Here is a 20,595-nt window from a genome sequence, read left to right as displayed (position 1 = left end):
CCTATCCGTCAATCAGGGCTGTGTATGTAAATATATAGAAAATTAGATCAACACGCCAACACGATCAGACTGAGCATTTCACTGGCAAAAGGAGGCTCAGGGAAATGATAAAAAATATGAGTTATTTTCATGAAATAAACAAACACAGTGATTTATTAGGCATACAGTGATATTTAAAATGTAAATTAAAAAGCCTTCTTCGGGGCTTTAATTTAAAGCTAATAGTTTTAATTAGTCTTTATATCATTACACTACTAATTATATAATAATTGAAATAATTACAGCCATGTTAATGTTAATTATAGCCGTTCATATCAGACAATCAAGTTTGGGAGGTTCCTTCAAAGGGTAAAAACTAGATCAGAACTCACAGGAATTGGAACACATTAAATGGAATTCCTTTGCCATTCTGATCCGAAGAAGTGATCCTGGATGCCCAATGCAGTAGTCCTGATGACATATAATCATTGAACTACGTTCACCAGCCAATTAAGACATCATTTAATATCTAGTATTCGTGAAACAAACGGTATCTCTCTATAGTTCTAAACCATTTGATATGGAAACGTATGTTCACTTCATGCATAAATCCGTTAGGGATCGCTAATGCAAAATACATTTTTATGATTAATGTATTCCATTTGCAGTGGGCGGTGAGATGTAGAGCAAGCTAATGATATAAAACAGATGAGCTCACTTTGGTCCTGTATAGCATGTACATAAAAAATGCTTTCTAGTTGGTCTTGTTTCATATATTATTCATAAAACATTGTTTTAATAGATTCTAGGTCATGTGGACTAAGATTTACTTAGTTTATGTTCATATAATTGCTTTCTCTGACCCCTTAATGGTACAAAATGGTTCCTATGGAGAATTTTATTTCTCCTTCAAGGCAAAAAACAAGGTGTTTGTCCAGAAATGCATAAATCATGCAGACTGTGTGCCAATAATGATCCTCTTACAACCACAGAGCAGGAGAATCACGTCTCTAAAATGTACTGATTGGATGTTAATGTCCAAAAGCACATCTGAGATTTGACACAGCATCTGATAATGAAACAGCATCCATTCTTATTTTACATTTTCTAGGATTTTATTTGGATTTCCAGGCATCCGACAAATCATTTAGGTAATCGGATGAATTTTGGATTCACATGTTCTGTAGGTCAATTTATGAGCACTTCCTCTCTGTTTTATTTAAAACTTATGAGTTGGGTATGAGCAAAATCTTTCTGAATATTTATTCATTTAGCTGATTAGGCATTTGTGTTATGTATTTGTTTCTGTCCAGCAAGGATTCCAATAATTGTTTTATTTAGCTGTGGGTTGCATCAGTGTTAGTGTTGTGCTTTGAGATAGTGTTAGCACAAGAAGAAGCAGTGTGGTACCCTCCCTTCTCCTCCCTGATCCCTCCAACACAGGGGCCAACCAATTAAACCTCTTGTTGGAGCGAGGTTATCTCCCGAGTCCGTGACACCAGCACAGCAAACATGTCCCACTGCGGAGCTACGTAAACACACGCTCCATGTTAGGGGGTGGGGGGGTGGTGCTATCAGCAGAGCATGAGAGTGTAGGCTACCCCATACCGCCCTCTTACACAGCACATTCCCTTTGCTTAGACCAGGGGCCTCTGTTTTGTAGATGTGGAGCTGTAGGGCACAGCGTTTAAAAGACTAAATTATGAACACTGGACCTCATAGCCCTCTCATTACTGGCGGAGTGATTGTGTTGGAGCACAGTGGGCCATGCTGAAGCATGCAGCGTGTCGATGGGGGTGTACTCTGTTCTCTCTGCTATCTGACGCTGAGATTGGAGCAATTTAGATCCAATCTCCTGCTCAGCATTCTGACCTGGCCTTGCACAGCTGGGAACAGAGCAGCCCAGAGGACCATGCAGCTCCCAGTACATTCCAGCTCAGATTGAACATAGTATGTGGCTTAAGCATGTCTCATAGGTTATTGTTTACAATGGCAGTAAACAAATGATCCTTTAGTACAACATTTGTAATTTTCTTGAATGATGGTGTAAATGAATGATATTTCACAATTTTATCTGAACACACCACAGGTCTATTACTTGTTGGCTGGGGAGGCAGGCACAAAACCCCATTATCTCACTGTGTAGTTTTTCGAAGCAGGTATGGAGTCACAGCATGTATTTGTGAAGTTTAAAAACAAGTCACCACCCTGTTGCCTTTCCACTTCGCAAGCTTACCCTAGCACACCATCAGACGGTCATTTACGGCCATACATGGTAGCGTTTGATGTGTCTTGTTGAAGCTGCAGCAGCGACCACCTTGTTAAACCCAGCCCTCCTTTCTAACAGGTCCAGGCTTTTTGGCACAGCGGTAGCGAGATCGTTTTTAGGTTCCTGGTGAAAACCTTGCTCCCGACCATCCCTCCAAATTTACTACACTACCACTGCCACTGTTCAATCCCTGGTTCCCAGCACCTCCCCACTATCGGAATGCACTTTCCTTTTAGTCATTGCACACTGATGTGGCCAACGCCTGTAGGGGACTGTGCTCTGTAGGTTTCCATCCCCCCTCTGAAGATGGAAGTTGAGGGTAAAGCACCGCTTGGGGAGCACAGCCAGGGTTCCAGGCTAGATTCATTGTCTTTTTCCCAGCAATGATAATTCATCTGGTTCAGAAGGTGTAGCCAGGGGTATTTTTCTCTCTCCCTTTACCTCAACATAAGCCATTGCAATAAAGCTTTTAACTGTGAAACATTTCTAAAATTGAATTAAAATGGGCTTCAGTTTTTCTATCATAGCATTAACTGAGGAAGCTTAGTGTAACGATCGTCTAAGGGAGGAGACCAAAACGCAGCGTGGTAAATGTTCATTATAATTTAATAAAATAACCTGAACTAAAACCTGAACCTGAAACAACAAAAAACAACAAAGAGAGTGAACGAAACGAAACAGTCCTGTCTGGTGAAGACACAAAACAGAAAACAACTACCCACAAAACTCATGTGGGCAAGAGCTACCTAAGTATGGTTCTCAATCAGAGACAATGATAGACAGCTGCCTCTGATTGAGAACCACACCTTGCCAACCAACAAAGAAATACAAAACATAGAACACAGAACATAGAATGCCCACCCCAACTCACGCCCTGACCAAAGCAAAATAGCGACATAAAAAGGATCTCTAAGGTCAGGGCGTGACACTTAGTATGTTTATGAATGTCTTTCCAAGGACTTCAATATATCCTTTAACTACAATAACCTATCTACCTATGTGTTTTAATTTAGATTAATCAACCATAAGATACCATACTTTATTATTATCTTATGTGGAAGGGGTATGCAGTTGCTAGTTGAATTAATCAATTTACAATACCTATAGTGGGAAATGCTAATGCAAAATTATATAAAAAATGTCAGCTGAATAGTATTTCAGTTTTCATTTGCCTGTGTTCAATATTTCACTATCCTCACTAGTAACAGAGAGTATACATTTCACAGGATAAAAAACAAGCTACACTGCTAGCTTCAACTTGTGTTCCTTCCTGTCTTAGATTATTTATTCATTGCTGGGCACAGGATGTGTGTGTGTGTGTGTGTGTGTGTGTGTGTGTGTGTGTGTGTGTGTGTGTGTGTGTGTGTGTGTGTGTGTGTGTGTGTGTGTGTGTGTGTGTGTGTGTGTGTGTGTGTGTGTGTGTGTGTGTGTGTGTGTGTGTGTCGCTCACTGACAAACAGACTCCAGAAAGAGTCTGGCTGCATGGGGAATGATTTATGAGGGTCAGAACACGTATCACAATATGATATATACATTCCACCCAGAGAGAAAGGAGGCCAGTGCCTGGCCAATGGCTCTAATATATATTTCGATAACATCTTGACATTTCACTTAAGACACGGTTATCCCAGGCCGTGCATATTGGTGTCAAAACCAAGGTAAGATGCTTACCCTGTCAGCCAGTATGATACTCCCAGATTGCAATATTACCCAGGAATCAGGGCAGCACTCTCTAGGGGGCATGGTCCCTATACTGCAAAGCTCCCTCTATGCTTGACCACACAGAATGAAGAGAGGAACAATGGCTTTTTCGTTTGGTCACTGAACGTCAACAATAGATGCCGGCACACTGTATTGCTCTCAGTCTACCTTTAATGTGACAACACATCACAGAAGGTCACAAGAGAGAGTGCACACTTAAAGGGAGTGTTGAATGGATAATAATGTGTGGTGTTGGATAATCGAACTCAAATCACAAATCCAGACACTGTTATATCATCCATTTCACTTTTTCCCTATAGAGTTCTCAACACCATTAAACTAATAATAGAAAAGTAAGGGGGCAACTGAAAACTTCACGGACAAGTTGCAATACATCCTTAATGGAATGATACAGTGACTACAAGCCACCACATACGCTTCTGCTATAGTCGCTATAGTAACTATACCTTAATTTTTTTTTTTAAACGACATAAAACATAACATACATATACAAACAACAACATACAGAAGCACAAAAACATCCACCTCACCCGGGCCCAGTCCCACCTGCTTATACATCTCCAGCGCCTGCATCACTCTCTGCCATATAGCCTCAAACTGCACCATTCTGTTTCTCTCCGTTGCCCACACACTTTCAACATTTAGCGAATAAATAATTTGGCCTTTCCATTGTATTAATGATGGAGGATTGATGATTTCCAGTTTAAAGTATACTTTTTTTCAAGATGATTGATGAGAAAAGTATCGTCCAAACAATCGTGTATCTCAATGCACCCTCATATGCCATAAATTGAAATATGCAGAAAGATGGATTTAAAGTAAATTTACATTGTAATACAAAAGTATGTGGACACCTGCTCATCGAACATCTCATTCCAAAATCATGGACATTAATATGGAGTTGGTCCGCCTTTGCTGCGATAACAGCCTCCACTCTTCTGGGAAGATTTTCCACTAGATGTTGGATCATTGCTGCGGGGACTTGCTTCCATTCAGAAACTAGAGCATTAGCACTGATGTCAGGCGATTAGGCCTGGCACGCAGTCAAAGTTCCAATTCATCCCAAAGTTGTTCGATGGGGTTGAGGTCAGCGCTCTATGCAGGCCAGTCAAGTTCTTCCACACCGATCTATACAAACCAAACCTTTCTGTTTGGACCTCGCTTTGTGCATGGGGGCATTGTCATGCTGAAAGAGGAAAGGGCTTTCCCCAAACTGTTCCCACAAAGTTGGAAGCATAGAATTGTCTAGAATATCATTGTATGCTGTAGCGTTACGATTAACCCTTCACTGGAATGAAGGAGAAAGAACTATGAAAAACATCCCCAGACCATTATTCCTCCTTTACAGTTGGCACTAGGCATTGGGGCAGGTTTGGTTCTCCTGGCATCTGCAGAACCCAGATGCATCCACCGGACTGCCAGATGGTGAAGCGTGATTCATCACTCCTGAGAACCCGTTTTCACTGCTCCAGAGTCCAATGGCTGCAAGCTTTACACCACACCAGCCAACTCTTGGCATTGCGCATGATGATCTTAGGCTTGTGTGCGGCTGCTCGGACATGGAAACCCATTTGATGGAGCTAGCTCCCGACGAACAGTTATTGTGCTGACGTTGCTTCCAGAGGCAGTTTAGAACTCGGTAGTGAGTGTTGCAACCGATGATAGACGATTTTTACGTGCTACCACTTTGCGGCTGATCCATTATTGCTCCTAGAGGTTTCCACTTCATAATAACATCACTTACAGTTGACCGGGACAGCTCTAGCAAGGCAGAAATTTTACGAACTGACTTGTTGGAAAGGTGGCATCCTGTGACGGTGCCAAGTTGAAAGTCGCTGAGCTCTTCAGTACGGGCCATTCTACTGCCATTGTTTGGCTATGGATATTGCACGGCTGTGTGCTCGATTCTATACACCTGTCAGCAACGGGTGTGGCTGAAATAGCAGAAACAACTCACTTGAGTTGGGTGTCCATATACTTTTGGCCATGTGGTGTACTTCTGATAGCCACATTTTTGTAACTTTTGATTTTATAGCACTCACAGAAGGCATTGTTAGTTTAGTTAGTTTAGTTTTGTTAGTTTTATACTTAAGACATGACTCTGCCGTTCGGCTGTAGAATTTGTGTAATTCTAAATAAATTCGAAACAGTTGTTTATACTAGATTAAGCGTACATTTTTGAAAACTGTAATTTCATTAGTTAAGTTCCAATATTCCCTCCATCCTGTGTCAATATGAGTTATTTTTAAATCGTGGTTCCAGTAGCTTATTATTTCTTTCTAATTAGATTAGATAGGCTCTCTGGAAAGTTTTGTATATCTTGATTTAAATATGAATATCATTTTCCGACTCAAATGACCTCAAGATTGCTCTGATGGTCAAAAGAGTTCAAATCCAAATTTCTTGAAGTGAATCTTTTGCATTGCATGTATTTGAAAACATCTTCATTGGTCAGTCCAAAATTTATTTTTAATTCTGTAATGGAATTACCAAATAATTTACGGTTTCTATGCCTTTAGTTTTCCATGTGGACCAATTTATCGGTGAATTCTATTACCATTACTACTACCATTATGCTGCTGCTATATTGACTATCTGATTACTATTACCATTGGTGTTAATCCTGCAGCTAGCCACTACTCCCCCTGTTAACATGTACACATCTACCTCAATCACACCAGGTATCCCTCTCAGGTTATTTCTCTTGTGTTTTTCTAAACTGTGTTATTACTTTTATTCTACATTGTTGGGAAACAGCTTGCACGTAAGCATTTCACCGTACTGTTGTACACCTGCTGTATCACCTATTTTTTACCCATACTTGTGCTGTGGACATTTAGATTCATAAGGCAGAGCTGCTCATGGACTGTGGCCAGGCTATGAAGCTTTTTGATTGACCCACTTTTTGGCCATGCTTGGATTTGGGGGCCTCTTCAGAGGCGCCTTAATTAGTGCCTAATTGAAAAGTTTAGAGACAAGCCCAGCTCATAAAGCAAGGAGTGCCACGGATATTTATGATGGAGAGGCTTAAAACATGAACATTCTCCAGGACTGGAACCGACCGAGGACAAGCTCTATTGGAGAGGGATGTATCAAACAACTAGGTACAGTATTTCTGAGCCCCTTGATTAATGTGGGCTTCTAAGATGTTCCAGGGATACTTTGAGATATTCAGTGGAGAGTAGACTGTGACAGGCTTAGGCTCTGCTACGGCATAGAGATAACAGATGTGCTGTATTTGGTTGAAGTCCTTGCTGTGACTCGTTAACAAAATCTGCATCAATGAACCCTGCCAGGTTATTTAAGGTGAGAGCACTGAGTATTTCTTGAAGCATTTAGAACTTATCATAACAGGGTCCAACAGCTAATGATTGAACAGGATATGTCTCTACAGGACAGAAGTACATATCATGACACATGGCAGACAGCACACACACTTAAACATGTTTTTTTGTGGTGAACATGACCATTTTTCCATCTTCTGTGAAGTATTTATTTGTTCAAGAGCAGAGGACAAATAGACAGAAGAAAGAAAAACAAACATAGATGAGGCATTTTTCCATTACATTTTTTCAATGTGTGTCCTTGGCACACCCTTTGATAGCCGAGGTATCAGCACAGTGTGCCACAACATTTCTATTAGCTCTTTACCATCCCTCTCCATTAACTCTTAACTTTATTTTTTTGATAAGTGGAAAGGCTTTGAGAGGGGAAAGGGAAAATCAGTAGTAATAGTTTCCACACTGGATACACTGGGAAGAGAGGGAGGGAGGGAGAGGGGGATGATTTTTCTCTCAATGGAGCAATAAATATAACATGCAATGCATTACCGTACTGTATATGAATACTGATCTTCCACTATACAGTATACAGAGCTCTGAATATCAAAAACCATAACCATAAAGACTGAATGAGTTATTGGGTAGTTTCACGGAAATATGATGATCCGCCTTTTGGAGTGCAAGGAGAATATATATATATATATATATATAGAATATATATACAGTGGGGCAAAAAAGTATTTAGTCAGCCACCAATTGTGCAAGTTCTCCCACTTAAAAAAGATGAGAGAGGCCTGTAATTTTCATCATAGGTACACTTCAACTATGACAGACAAAATGAGAAAAAAAAATCCAGAAAATCACATTGTAGGATTTTTTATGAATTTATTTGCAAATTATGGTGGAAAATAAGTATTTGGTCACCTACAAACAAGCAAGATTTCTGGCTCTCACAGACCTGTAACTTCTTCTTTAAGAGGCTCCTCTGTCCTCCACTCGTTACCTGTATTAATGGCACCTGTTTGAACTTGTTATCAGTATAAAAGACACCTGTCCACAACCTCAAACAGTCACACTCCAAACTCCACTATGGCCAAGACCAAAGAGCTGTCAAAGGACACCAGAAACAAAATTGTAGACCTGCACCAGGCTGGGAAGACTGAATCTGCAATAGGTAAGCAGCTTGGTTTGAAGAAATCAACTGTGGGAGCAATTATTAGGAAATGGAAGACATACAAGACCACTGATAATCTCCCTCGATCTGGGGCTCCACGCAAGATCTCACCACGTGGGGTCAAAATGATCACAAGAACGGTGAGCAAAAATCACAGAACCACACGGGGGGACCTAGTGAATGACCTGCAGAGAGCTGGGACCAAAGTAACAAAGCCTACCATCAGTAACACACTACGCCGCCAGGGACTCAAATCCTGCAGTGCCAGACGTGTCCCCCTGCTTAAGCCAGTACATGTCCAGGCCCGTCTGAAGTTTGCTAGAGAGCATTTGGATGATCCAGAAGAAGATTGGGAGAATGTCATATGGTCAGATGAAATCAAAATATAACTTTTTGGTAAAAACTCAACTCGTCGTGTTTGGAGGACAAAGAATGCTGAGTTGCATCCAAAGAACACCATACCTACTGTGAAGCATGGGGGTGGAAACGTCATGCTATGGGGCTATTTTTCTGCGGGTGGAAACATCATGCTTTTTCTGCAAAGGGACCAGGACAACTGATCCGTGTAAAGGAAAGAATGAATGGGGCCATGTATCGTGAGATTTTGAGTGAAAACCTCCTTCCATCAGCAAGGGCATTGAAGATGAAACGTGGCTGGGTCTTACAGCATGACAATGATCCCAAACGCACCGCCCGGGCAACGAAGGAGTGGCTTCGTAAGAAGCATTTCAAGGTCCTGGAGTGGCCTAGCCAGTCTCCAGATCTCAACCCCATAGAAAATCTTTGGAGGGAGTTGAAAGTCCGTGTTGCCCAGCAACAGCCCCAAAACATCACTGCTCTAGAGGAGATCTGCATGGAGGAATCGGCCAAAATACCAGCAACAGTGTGTGAAAACCTTGTGAAGACTTACAGAAAACGTTTGACCTCTGTCATTGCCAACAAAGGATATATAACAAAGTATTGAGATAAACTTTTGTTATTGACCAAATACTTATTTTCCACCATAATTTGCAAATAAATTCATTAAAAATCCTACAATGTGATTTTCTGGATTTTTTTTCTCATTTTGTCTGTCATTGTTGAAGTGTACCTATGCTGAAAATTACAGGCCTCTCTCATCTTTTTTAAGTGGGAGAACTTGCACAATTGGTGGCTGACTAAATACTTTTTTGCCCCACTGTAAATAGAAATATAATGCATGGATTTATCACACAGCACACCTTACACTTGTAAGGCCATTCGTATCTGCAAGTGTCCAACAAACCAAAAGTGATGGTCTCTGTGTGATATTTCATCATGACAGATAAAGGTAGATACCAATGTGTGTATATTTCAAAGCAGGATGAAGCTTTTTAGTCACATTGTAGACTGTCATACCTTGAGATAAAATATCAAATCTTTGCATAAATTATGCATTGATGTCAACATGAGATTTGGACAAAGGATTACAGAGTTCTATAAACATTCCACAAGTTACGATTCAGTCCACAGCCTGAAACATCCTATATTCCTTCTGAGAAAGACTGAAACCGAATATTACCGGAAGGTGTGCTGTTTACTGTTAATTAGAAAGGGGTCTGAGCGCTTAACCTGGGGATTTCTGGAGGCAAACGATTTCCGCTCAATGTCACCACCTGTGACAAGCCACCCGGAGTGCCATGGACCTCCCCAACACAACCATTACAAATTCCACACACAATCTGTATGGGTGCCACTCATCCCACCACCTTCAAGCAAGCCATCAGAATCCAAATGAGATTGTTTCTAATCAGACTTTAGTGCAAATTGATTACTAGCTCAACAGCAAGCAGACTAGTGGAAAACAAATGGGAAACGTGTAATGTAAAAAAGTTTGGCAACCTGGAAAGAAAGTGTGTTCGCTAAAACAGACAGTCACATATACAATGTGCTCGTATGTCATTGTGCATGTCCATAGTCCAGGCACATACCTGCTGTAAATGTCAGGAGTAGTCCAGAGTAGTCATATTTGCAGCTGAAAGTCTGGTTCTGAATAGCACACTAGTTCCAAAAAGGCAGTCAATTTTATATATCACCTTAAGCATTGTGATCTAAACATAGCACATATAAATGCCCCTATATGTGTTAATTAAATTGACAACATCTGCTATATCTTATCAAATAAATCATACAACGACTCAAAATTAATTGTATCACCCTCAATAATGAAAAGTCAGTTGAAAACAAATCAGTAATAAATTGGATTCATCTTTCACCTTAAAATCTTTGATTCAGTTTAATTTGTTTATCTAGGCAGACATATTAAATATAATGTATTGGATATTGCATGCAATTTACTTAACTTATTAAAATATTGGATAAAATCTTGCATCAAAATTAAATCTGTAAAATATATTGACTTGATTTCAATGGATTTTGCATCTAAATGTCAAGATGTCATCAATCAACTTAATATGACCAAAGCAGTCAGAAATTGCTCATAGATAACATTTTATTTTCAATTTGTATTTTTATTAAGAACTGACAAACATTTATTGGAACATGAAACTACTTTTACTCATATGACTGAAATGCCAATCATGCTGATAGATATCATGACTTTGGTCATTTAATTTAGACTTCAAGATCATATCAGCAGAAATGTGTGTGTGTGTGTTGGCTGAAGACTGAGATGGTGGATGCTAGCTGAATGAGGTGATTTGTCATGGCCGACATTAGGAAGGAGACTGGGGAGAGCTCATCACGGTAATGACAGTGCTCTACAAACCCATGTTCAACACTCCGAGTTCAACACTCACAAAGTACCATCCAAGGAGCCACTTTAGCCTGTGTTGGACACATTATAATATCAAACAGATTTTCCAATTTCAAGTCATATTTGCGTAGAAAACCTATACCCTAGGCCTAGATCTCACTCAGTCCTTCAAAAAACAACTCCACAGAATTCCACACATACAGTGCCTTCAGAAAGTATTCATACCCCTTGACTTATTCTACATTTGTGTTACAGCCAGAATTCCAAATTAATTAAATATAGTCATCTACACTCAATATCCCATATTGACCATGTGAAACATGCTTTTAGAAATGTTAGAACATTTATTGATAATGAAATACAGAACTATCTAATTTACATAAGTATTAACATCCCTGAGTCAATACATGTTAGAATCACCTTTGCCAGTGATTACATCTGTGAGTCGTTCTGGGTAAGTCTCTAAGAGCTTTGCACAACTGGATTGTACAATATTTGTACTTTTTTTAAAGCTCTGTTAAGTTGGTTTGTATTCAGGACATAGAGTAAATTTTTTAGCACATTTTCTGCAGTTTTACTTTGCAAACAGGATTCATGTTTTGGAATATTTGTATTCTGTACAAGCTTACTTCTTTTCACTCTGTCATTAATATTAGTATTGTGGAGTAACTACAATGTTGATCCATCTGCGTTTTATCCTATAACAGCCATTAAACTGTTTTAAAGTCACCATTGGCCTTATGGTGAAGTACCTGAGCAATTTCCTTCCTCTCCGGCAACTGAGTTAGGATGGACGCCTGTATCTTTGTAGTGACTGGTTGTATTTTTAAACCATCCAAAGTGCAATTAATAACTTCACCATGCTCAAAGGGATATGTCTGCTTTAAAAAAACAAAAAAACATCTACCAATAGGTGCCCTTCTCTGCGAGGCATTGGAAAACCTCCCTGGTCTTTGTGGTTGAATCTGTGTCTCAAAATCACTGCTCAACTGAGGGACCTTACAGATAATTGTTTGTGTTGGGAACAGAAATTATGTAGTCATTCAAAAATCATGTTAAATATGAATATTGCACTCAGAGAGAGTCTATGTAACTCATCACCCAATTTTACTCCTGAACTTATTTAAGCTTGCCATAACAAAGGGGTTGAATACTTATTGACTCAAAACATTTCAGCTTTTAGGTTTTTATTAATTTGTAAAAATATCTAAAAACATAATTCCACTTTGGCATTATGGAGTATTGTGTGTAGGCCAGTGACGCAAAATCTCAATTTACTACATTTTAAAATCAAGCTGTAACACAATAAAATGTGAAAAAAGTCAAGGGGTGTGAATACTTTCTGAAGGCCCTATGGTAAGTACAATCACAAAAGTTTGAGCGGTAAGTTAGACAACCTTTCAGTTAATTAACCTTGGAAATACAGAAAATGTTGCCCACATACGCTGCAAAAGTTTTTACAGTTTCCTATCAATGATTCTTTGAAGAAAAAAAACATAATGAGTTGTTAATTGTTTCTCATACACACACACACACACAACATTGCAGTCCTCTTCCCCACTGAAAACCTGAGAGCCAGAGGCAAAGACCTGCACCTGGACCTGCATAACCCTGACCCTGTTATCTTTGCAGAAAGACTACTGGGCGTACCATAGTATTCCATAATACAATTCCTGTACATTACAAGGACATTGTTGTTTTCATAATACATGGTCCTTGCACAAAATTGGCTGTAACATTTGCACAAACTTCTTGGTCTTAATTTCATATTCTGACAGTTGTTTTGAAAAAGAAAAATCACTTCCTAAATTGAATAAATTGAAATGGAATTGACCCCTAATCCTCTTGAATGGCACATACAACCGAAAGGTTGTTTGGAGAATGTTAGGAGTGACGATTGAAATATAACAGGGACACCATAATAGCTACTCTGCCATGTGCCCAGGCACATGTGATAAATAACACCATGTGATCAACTACCTCAGTACAGAGTGTCACGTTCCTGACCTTATTTTCCTTGTTTTGTATTTATTTAGTATGGTCAGGGCGTGAGTTGGGGTGGGTTGTCTATGTGTGTTTTCTATGTTGGGATTTTGTGTTCGGCCTGGTATGATTCTCAATCAGAGGCAGCTGTCAATCGTTGTCCCTGATTGAGAATCATACTTAGGCAGCTGGGGTTTCACATTTGGTTTGTGGGTGTTTGTTCCTGTGTTAGTGTTTCGCCACACGGGACTGTTACGGTATGTTCGTTTGTTGTTTTATATCGTGTATTGTTTTCGTGTACATTAAATATCATGGAAACTTACCACTCTGCACATTGGTCCTCCGATCCTTCTCGCCTCTCCTCGTCCGATGAGGAGGACGACTTAGACTGCCGTTACACAGAGGATGTTTCTGCATCTTATTGTTACACAACAACAATGTTTACCTCAAGGAATCACAGCACATTGCATGTCAATATTTTATATTATGTGAGATGTAATTTCTGTTCATAATGACATTGTTCAGAGAGAGTGGCAGTCTGGGAGCGGCTTTGTGTTCTTGAATTAAAATGATTTCCTCAGTGTTAAAGCAGCATGAAATTGCTTCTGTTTGGAAACGATTCCTGGGACACATATTCCTCCAGTCAATTCCCATGTCAATGCCCAAATGATTCCACAGACTGGGAGTGCATAGAGTCTTTTCAATTAGAGAATACAGCAGGTTGGCACTCAGCGGGGCTCTGTGCGGAGTGGAGCTTGGAGACAATTCACTATAACACGGGGGAATTTATAGAGTTCACTTCACCACTACCACCATCACAATGAGAAATCACCTCTTACACAGCTTCTTTAGATATATGAGAATGTTAAGAGGGAACCTTGAGGTAGCTAGGACAACTGTATGTTACTGTATTATAGACTCAACTTTACTGTCCCCAAGGGTAAAATTGGTTTTGCAGCAGCAGTGTCAATATGAAGAAGACATTTCAACTGGGCTATGTGTAATGCATAAACACAGAAATGGTTAATGTGTTTGACATGTGTATTATTTATTTTTATTTTTTTTATACCTTTATTTAACTAGGCAAGTCAGTTAATTAAGAACAAATTCTTATTTACACTGACGGCCTATCCTGGCCAAACCCTAACCCGGACAACTCTGGGCTAATTGTGTGCCGCCCTATGGCTCCCAATCACGGCCAGTTGTGATACAACCTGGATTCGAACCGGGGTCTGTAGTGACGCCTCTAGCACTCAGACTGCTGCGCCACTCTGGAGCCCAAGCATTATGTGTACAAAAAGTAATTCTGTTTCATCCTTATCTAAAAACAAAAAAACAGATATATTAACTAATTACTGCTAACGGTACATTGCTACTAACTAACATCGGATAACATTCATATACTGCCCATCTCTGAAACTTAGATAGTACCTTTGATGATACAGCAGTAACAATACAAAGAAATTGACAGAAATGCCTATGGGGGAGGTGTTGTGGTATATGTTCAGAGACATATTCCTGTAAAGCTTAGAGAGGGTCAAATGTTGTTGAAGTGTTGTGGTTGCAAGTTCATCTGCCTCATACAAGCCTCTTCCTTTGGGGTGCTGCTATAGGCCACCAAGACAGTCAGTATTTGGATAATATGTGTGCAACGCTTGATAGTTTTTTTGATGTTAATTGTTTTAAAGTCACCACTGGCCTCATTGTGAAATCCCTGGCAACTGAGTTAGGAGGGTCGCGTGCATCTTTGTAGTGACTATTGATAAACCATCCAAAGTTTAATTAATAACTTCACCAGGGATATTCAATGTCTGCTTTTCGAATTTTTACCCATCTACCAATAGGTGCCCTTCTCTGCGAGGCATTGGAAAATCTCCCTGGTCTTTGTGGTTGAATCTGTGTTAGATATTCACTGCTCGATTGAGGGACCTTACAGCAAATTCTATGTGTGGGGTACAGAGATGAGGTAGTCTTTCAAAAATCATGTTATACACCATTATTGTACACAGAGACCATGCAACTTATTATGTGACTTGTTAAGCAAATTACTTATTTAGGCTTGTCATAACAATGTCACACCCTGATCTGTTTCATCTGTTTCACCTGTCTTCGTTTTCCCCATTAGTCCCTGGGTATTTATTCCGGTGTTCCCTGTTTGTCTGTTGCCTGTTTGTCTTGTCAAGTCAACCAGTGTGGTTTTCCGTGTTCCTGCTTTCTCTTATCTCTCTTTTGCTAGTCCTGCCGATTTTGACCCTTGCCTGCCTTGACTCTGAACCCGCCTGCCTCACCATACTGCCTGCCCTGACCTCGAGCCTGCCTGCCACTATGTACCTCTTGGACTCTGACCTTGTTTATGATCTTTTGCCTGTCCACGACCGTTCTCTTGCCTGCCCCTTTGGATTATAATAAATATCAGAGACTCAAACCATCTGCCTCCCATGTCTGCATCTGGGTCTCGCCCTGTGCGCTTATAAACAAAGGGATTGAAGACTTTTCATTTTTCATTCATTTGTAAAAATGTCTAAACATAATTCCACATTGACCTTATGGGGCATTGTGTGTAGGCCAGTGACAAACAAAATCTCAATTTAATCCATTTAAATTCAGGCTGCAACACAACAAAATGAGAAAAAAATCAAGGGGTATGAATACTTTCTGAAGGCATTGCATAGAACATGTTAGCATGCGGGCTGAGCTACAGAGTGTATCAACCGAGAGACTGAAGTGAGATGAGTGGAGGCCCCACACACACTTCAGAGAAGTGTCTGATGCCCTCCCAGTCACCCCATCCCAATCACTCGGATAGAGCCTCTCTCCACTCTCACCAATAACCACCATTGAATCTTAGCTATAATGACAAAAAGGAATAAATATTACTCAACATCCTCTCCAAATCTGTCCAGAACTCATTCATTTTACAGCAGGTTTGCAAGTCACAAAAATAAATACAATTACATTGTAGTATTGTTAAATCCTTCCTTCTCTCTCTCTCAAAGCCAAACCCATCCCTCTCCACCTCCCCCTCCCTGTTTTGACCACCCTTTACCATACCCAAGCCAATCTTTTCTCAACCTCCCATCCTAGCCCACACTTGCCCACCCAAGCTAAGCTTGCATCAACATCCCATCTTTTTCCACCCTCCCTACCTCTCAGACACATTACACCCATCCATTCATCAGCTTACACATCCATTCTCATTCATTCCCACCCAACACACACCCATTCTCTCCCACCCTCATTCATACAGTACTGGTCAAAGGTTTTAGAACACTGATTCATTCAACAGTTTTTCTTTATTTTTACTATTTTCTACATTGTATAATAATAGTGAAGACATAAACACTATAAATGAACACATATGGAATTATGTAGTAAGCAAAAAATTGTTAAACAAATCAATATTTTATATTGGAAATTCTTCAAATAGCCACCCTTTGCCTTGATGACAGATGGGATGGCATATTGCTTTAAGTGTGTCTTGAATTCTAAATAAATCACTGACAGTGTCACCAGCAAAGCATCCCCACACCATAACACCTCTACCTCCATGCTTTACGGTGGGAAATACACATGCGTAGATCGTCCGTTCACCCACACCGCGTCTCACAAAGACACGGCGGTTGGAACCAAAAATCTCAAATTTGGACTCCAGACCAAAGGACAAATTTCCACTGGTCTAATGTCCGTTGCTCATGTTTCTTGGCCCAAACAAGTCTCTTCTTCTTATTGGTGTCCTTTAGTAGTGGTTTCTTTGCAGCATTTCAACCATAAAGGCCGGAGTGATGGCGCCGGAGGGGAAGGCTGCCGTCTTATTGGCTTCTAGCCAACCATGCTATTTCTTTTGTTTTTTTGCGTTATTCGTAACTTGTTTTGTACATAATGTTGCTGCTACCGTCTCTTATGACTGAAAAGAGCTTGTGGACATCACAACTGCGATGCTCACCTCAAACTGGATGAAGAGTTCTTCTTCAATGAGTCGGATGGGAGGGATATAATACAGACACCCGACCAGGCCCAGATCCCCGTTATTTACTGGAGGAAACGGAGATTTCGCAGAAAGAAATCAGGGTGCTTTGTGATGATCAGGCGACAAGTGGCTAATCTACCCTTGACCTACTTATTGCTAGCTAACGTTCCATCGCTGGAAAATAAACGGGACAAACTGAAAGCACGTTTATCCTACCAACAGGACATAAAAACTGTAATATCTTATGTTTCACCGAGTGGTGGCTGAACGACGACATTAAGAACATACAGCTGGTGGGTTAAAAACTCTATCGGCAGGATAGAACAGCAGCCTCTGGTAAGACACGGGTGGGGGCCTATGCATTTATGTAAACAAGAGCTGGTGCACGATATCTAAGGAAGTCTCAAGGTTTTGCTCGCCTATGGTAGAGTATCTCATGGTAAGCTCTATAGCACACAATCTACCTAGAGAGTTTTCATCTGTATTCTTCGTAGCTGTCTACATACCACCACAGACCGATGCTGGCACTAAAACTGCTCTCAATGAGTTGTATACTGCCATAAGCAAACAGGAAAACGCTCAACCAGAGGCGACGTTCCTAGTGACCGGGGACTTTAATGCAGGGAAACATAAATCTGCATTTCCTCATTTCTATCAGCATGTTAAATGTGCAACCAGAGGGATAAATCATTCTAGACCACCTTTACAAAGCTCTCCCTCGCCCTCCATTTGGCAAATCTGCTCATAATTCTATCCTTCTGATTCCTGCTTACAAGCAAAAATTAAAGCAGGAAGCACCAGTGACACGGTCTATAAAAAAGTGGTCAGATGAAGCAGATGCTAAACTACAGGACTGTTTTGCTAGCACAGACTGGAATATGTTCCAGGATTCTTCCAATGGCATTGAGGAGTACACCACATCAGTCACTGGCATTATCAATAAGTGATTCGAGGACGTCATCCCCACAGTGACTGTATGTGCATACCACAACCAGAAGCCATGGATTACAGGCAACATTCGCACTGAGCTAAAGGAGAGAGCTGCCGCATTCAAGGAGCGGGACTCTAACCCGGGAAGCTTACAAGAAATCCCGCTATGCCCTCAGACGAACCGTCAAACAGGCAAAGAATCAATATAGGACTAAGATCGAATCGTACTACACCGGCTTCGGTGCTCGTGGATGTGGCAGGCCCTGGAAACCATTACAGACTACAAAGAGAAGCACAGTTGAGAGCTGCCCAGTGACACGAGCCTACCAGACGAGTAACACTGAAACACGCATGAGAGCATCAGCTGTTCCGGACGACTGTGTGATCACGCTCTCCGCAGCCAATGTGAGTAAGAGCTTTAAAAAGGCCACAGGGCTAGACGGATTTCCAGGACCTGGACTCTGAGCATGTGCTGACCAACTGGCAGTGTCTTCACTGACATTTTCAACCTCTCCCTGTCCGAGTCTGTAATACCAACATGTTTTCAGCAGACCACCATAGTGCCTGTGCCCAAGAACACTAAGGTAACCTGACTAATTGACTACTGACCCGTAGCACTCATGTCTGTAGTCATGAAATGCTTTGAAAGGCTGGTCATGGCTCACATCAACACCATTATCCCAGGAACCCTAGACCCACTCCAATTTGCATACCGTCCCAACAGATCCGCAGATGATGCAATCTCCATTGCACTACACACTGCCCTTTCACACCTGGACAAAAGGAATACCTATGTGATAATGCTTTTCATTGACAACAGCTTAGAGTTCAACCCCATAGTACCCTCAAAGCTCATCACTAAGCTAAGGATCCTGGGACTAAACACCTCCCTTTGCAACTGGATCCTGGACTTCCTGACGGGCCTCCCCCAAGTGGTAAGGGTAGGTAACAATACATCCGCCACGCTGATCCTCAACGCAGTCCCTTCCAGGCACGACTCCAACACCATCATTAAGTTTGCTGATGCCACAACAGTGGTAGGCCTGATCACCAACAACGATGAGACATTCTATAGGGAGGAGGTCAGAGACCTGACCGTTTGGTGCAAGGACAACAACCTCTCCCTCGACATGATCAAGACAAAGGAGATAATTGTGGAGTAAAGGAAAAGATGACCGAGCACGCCCCCATTATCAACGACGGGGCTGTTTTGGAGCAGGTTGAGAGCTTCAAGTTCCTTGGCGTCCACATCACCATCAAACTAACATGGTCCAAGCACACCAAGACAGTCGTGAAGAGGGCACGACAAAATATATTCCCCCTCAGGAGACTGAAGAGATTTGGCATGGGTCCTCAGATCCTCAAAAGGTTTTACATCTGCAACATCGAGAGCATCCTGACTGGTTGCATCACTGCTTGGTATGGCCACTGCCTGGTATGGCAACTGCCCGGCCTCCGACCGCTAGCCGTCACAGAGGGTAATGCTTACGGCCCAGTACATCACCGGGTCCAAGCTTCCTGCCATCCAGGACCTCTATTCCAGGCGGTGTCAGAGGAAGGCCCTAAGTCAAAGACTCCAGCTCCAGCAGACTCCAGCAACCCTAGTTATCGATTGTTCACTCTGCCACCTCACGGTAAGCGGTACTGGAGCTCCAAGTATAGGTCCAAGAGGATCCTAAATAGCTTCTACCCCCAAGCTGAGGGCTTGTAGGCCTGTTGTAAGGCAGGTCCTCAACAGACATCTAGAAGAAAAAGAAACGCACACCTATTTAGGCGAGGTGCTGGCTAGCAGAGTAGAAAACTAGAAAATAAAGGAGAGCCGCACACTCTAGGAGCTCAGATGCAAAAATGTAATATCCAACGTTTCGACAGCCAAGCTGTCTTCATCAGGGTGTAATCACAAACACTGCGGGATGACTCGTTTATATAGTGTCAAAAGACACACAGGTGTCTGTAATCATGGCCAAGAGTGGCCTAATATCATTGGTTAATTCTCAAATATTAAAATAGCATACAAAGAACAGCATACAAAAAACAAATGGATAGCATACGATCATAGATTCATTTTAGACTACACAAGCTTACAAACAATTACAATAGCAAAGTCACAATGCCTCAACAGACAGCACCTGCAAAAACATTGCATATGGGCACAAACCCACTGTCGCTGGACCAGACAGGACTGGCAAAAAGTGCTCTTCACTGACGAGTCACGGATTTGTCTCACCAGGGGTGATGGTCGGAATCGCGTTTCTCGTCGAAGGAATGAGCGTTACACCGAGGCCTGTACTCTGGAGCGGGATCGATTTAGAGGTGGAGGGTCCGTCATGGTCTGGGACGGTGTGTCACAGCATCATCGGACTGAGCTTGTTGTCATTGCAGGCAATCTCAACGCTGTGCGTTACAGGGAAGACCTCCTCCTCCCTCATGTGGTACCCTTCCTGCAGACTCATCCTGACATGACCCTCCAGCATGACAATGCCTCCAGCCATACTGCTCGTTCTGTGCGTGATTTCCTGCAAGACAGGAATGTCAGTGTTCTCCATGGTTAGCGAA

Source organism: Salvelinus alpinus, chromosome 16 (assembly GCF_045679555.1).
Source record: "Salvelinus alpinus chromosome 16, SLU_Salpinus.1, whole genome shotgun sequence".
Classification (NCBI taxonomy): Eukaryota; Metazoa; Chordata; class Actinopteri; order Salmoniformes; family Salmonidae; genus Salvelinus; species Salvelinus alpinus.
Note: the sequence above shows the minus strand (reverse complement) of the source record.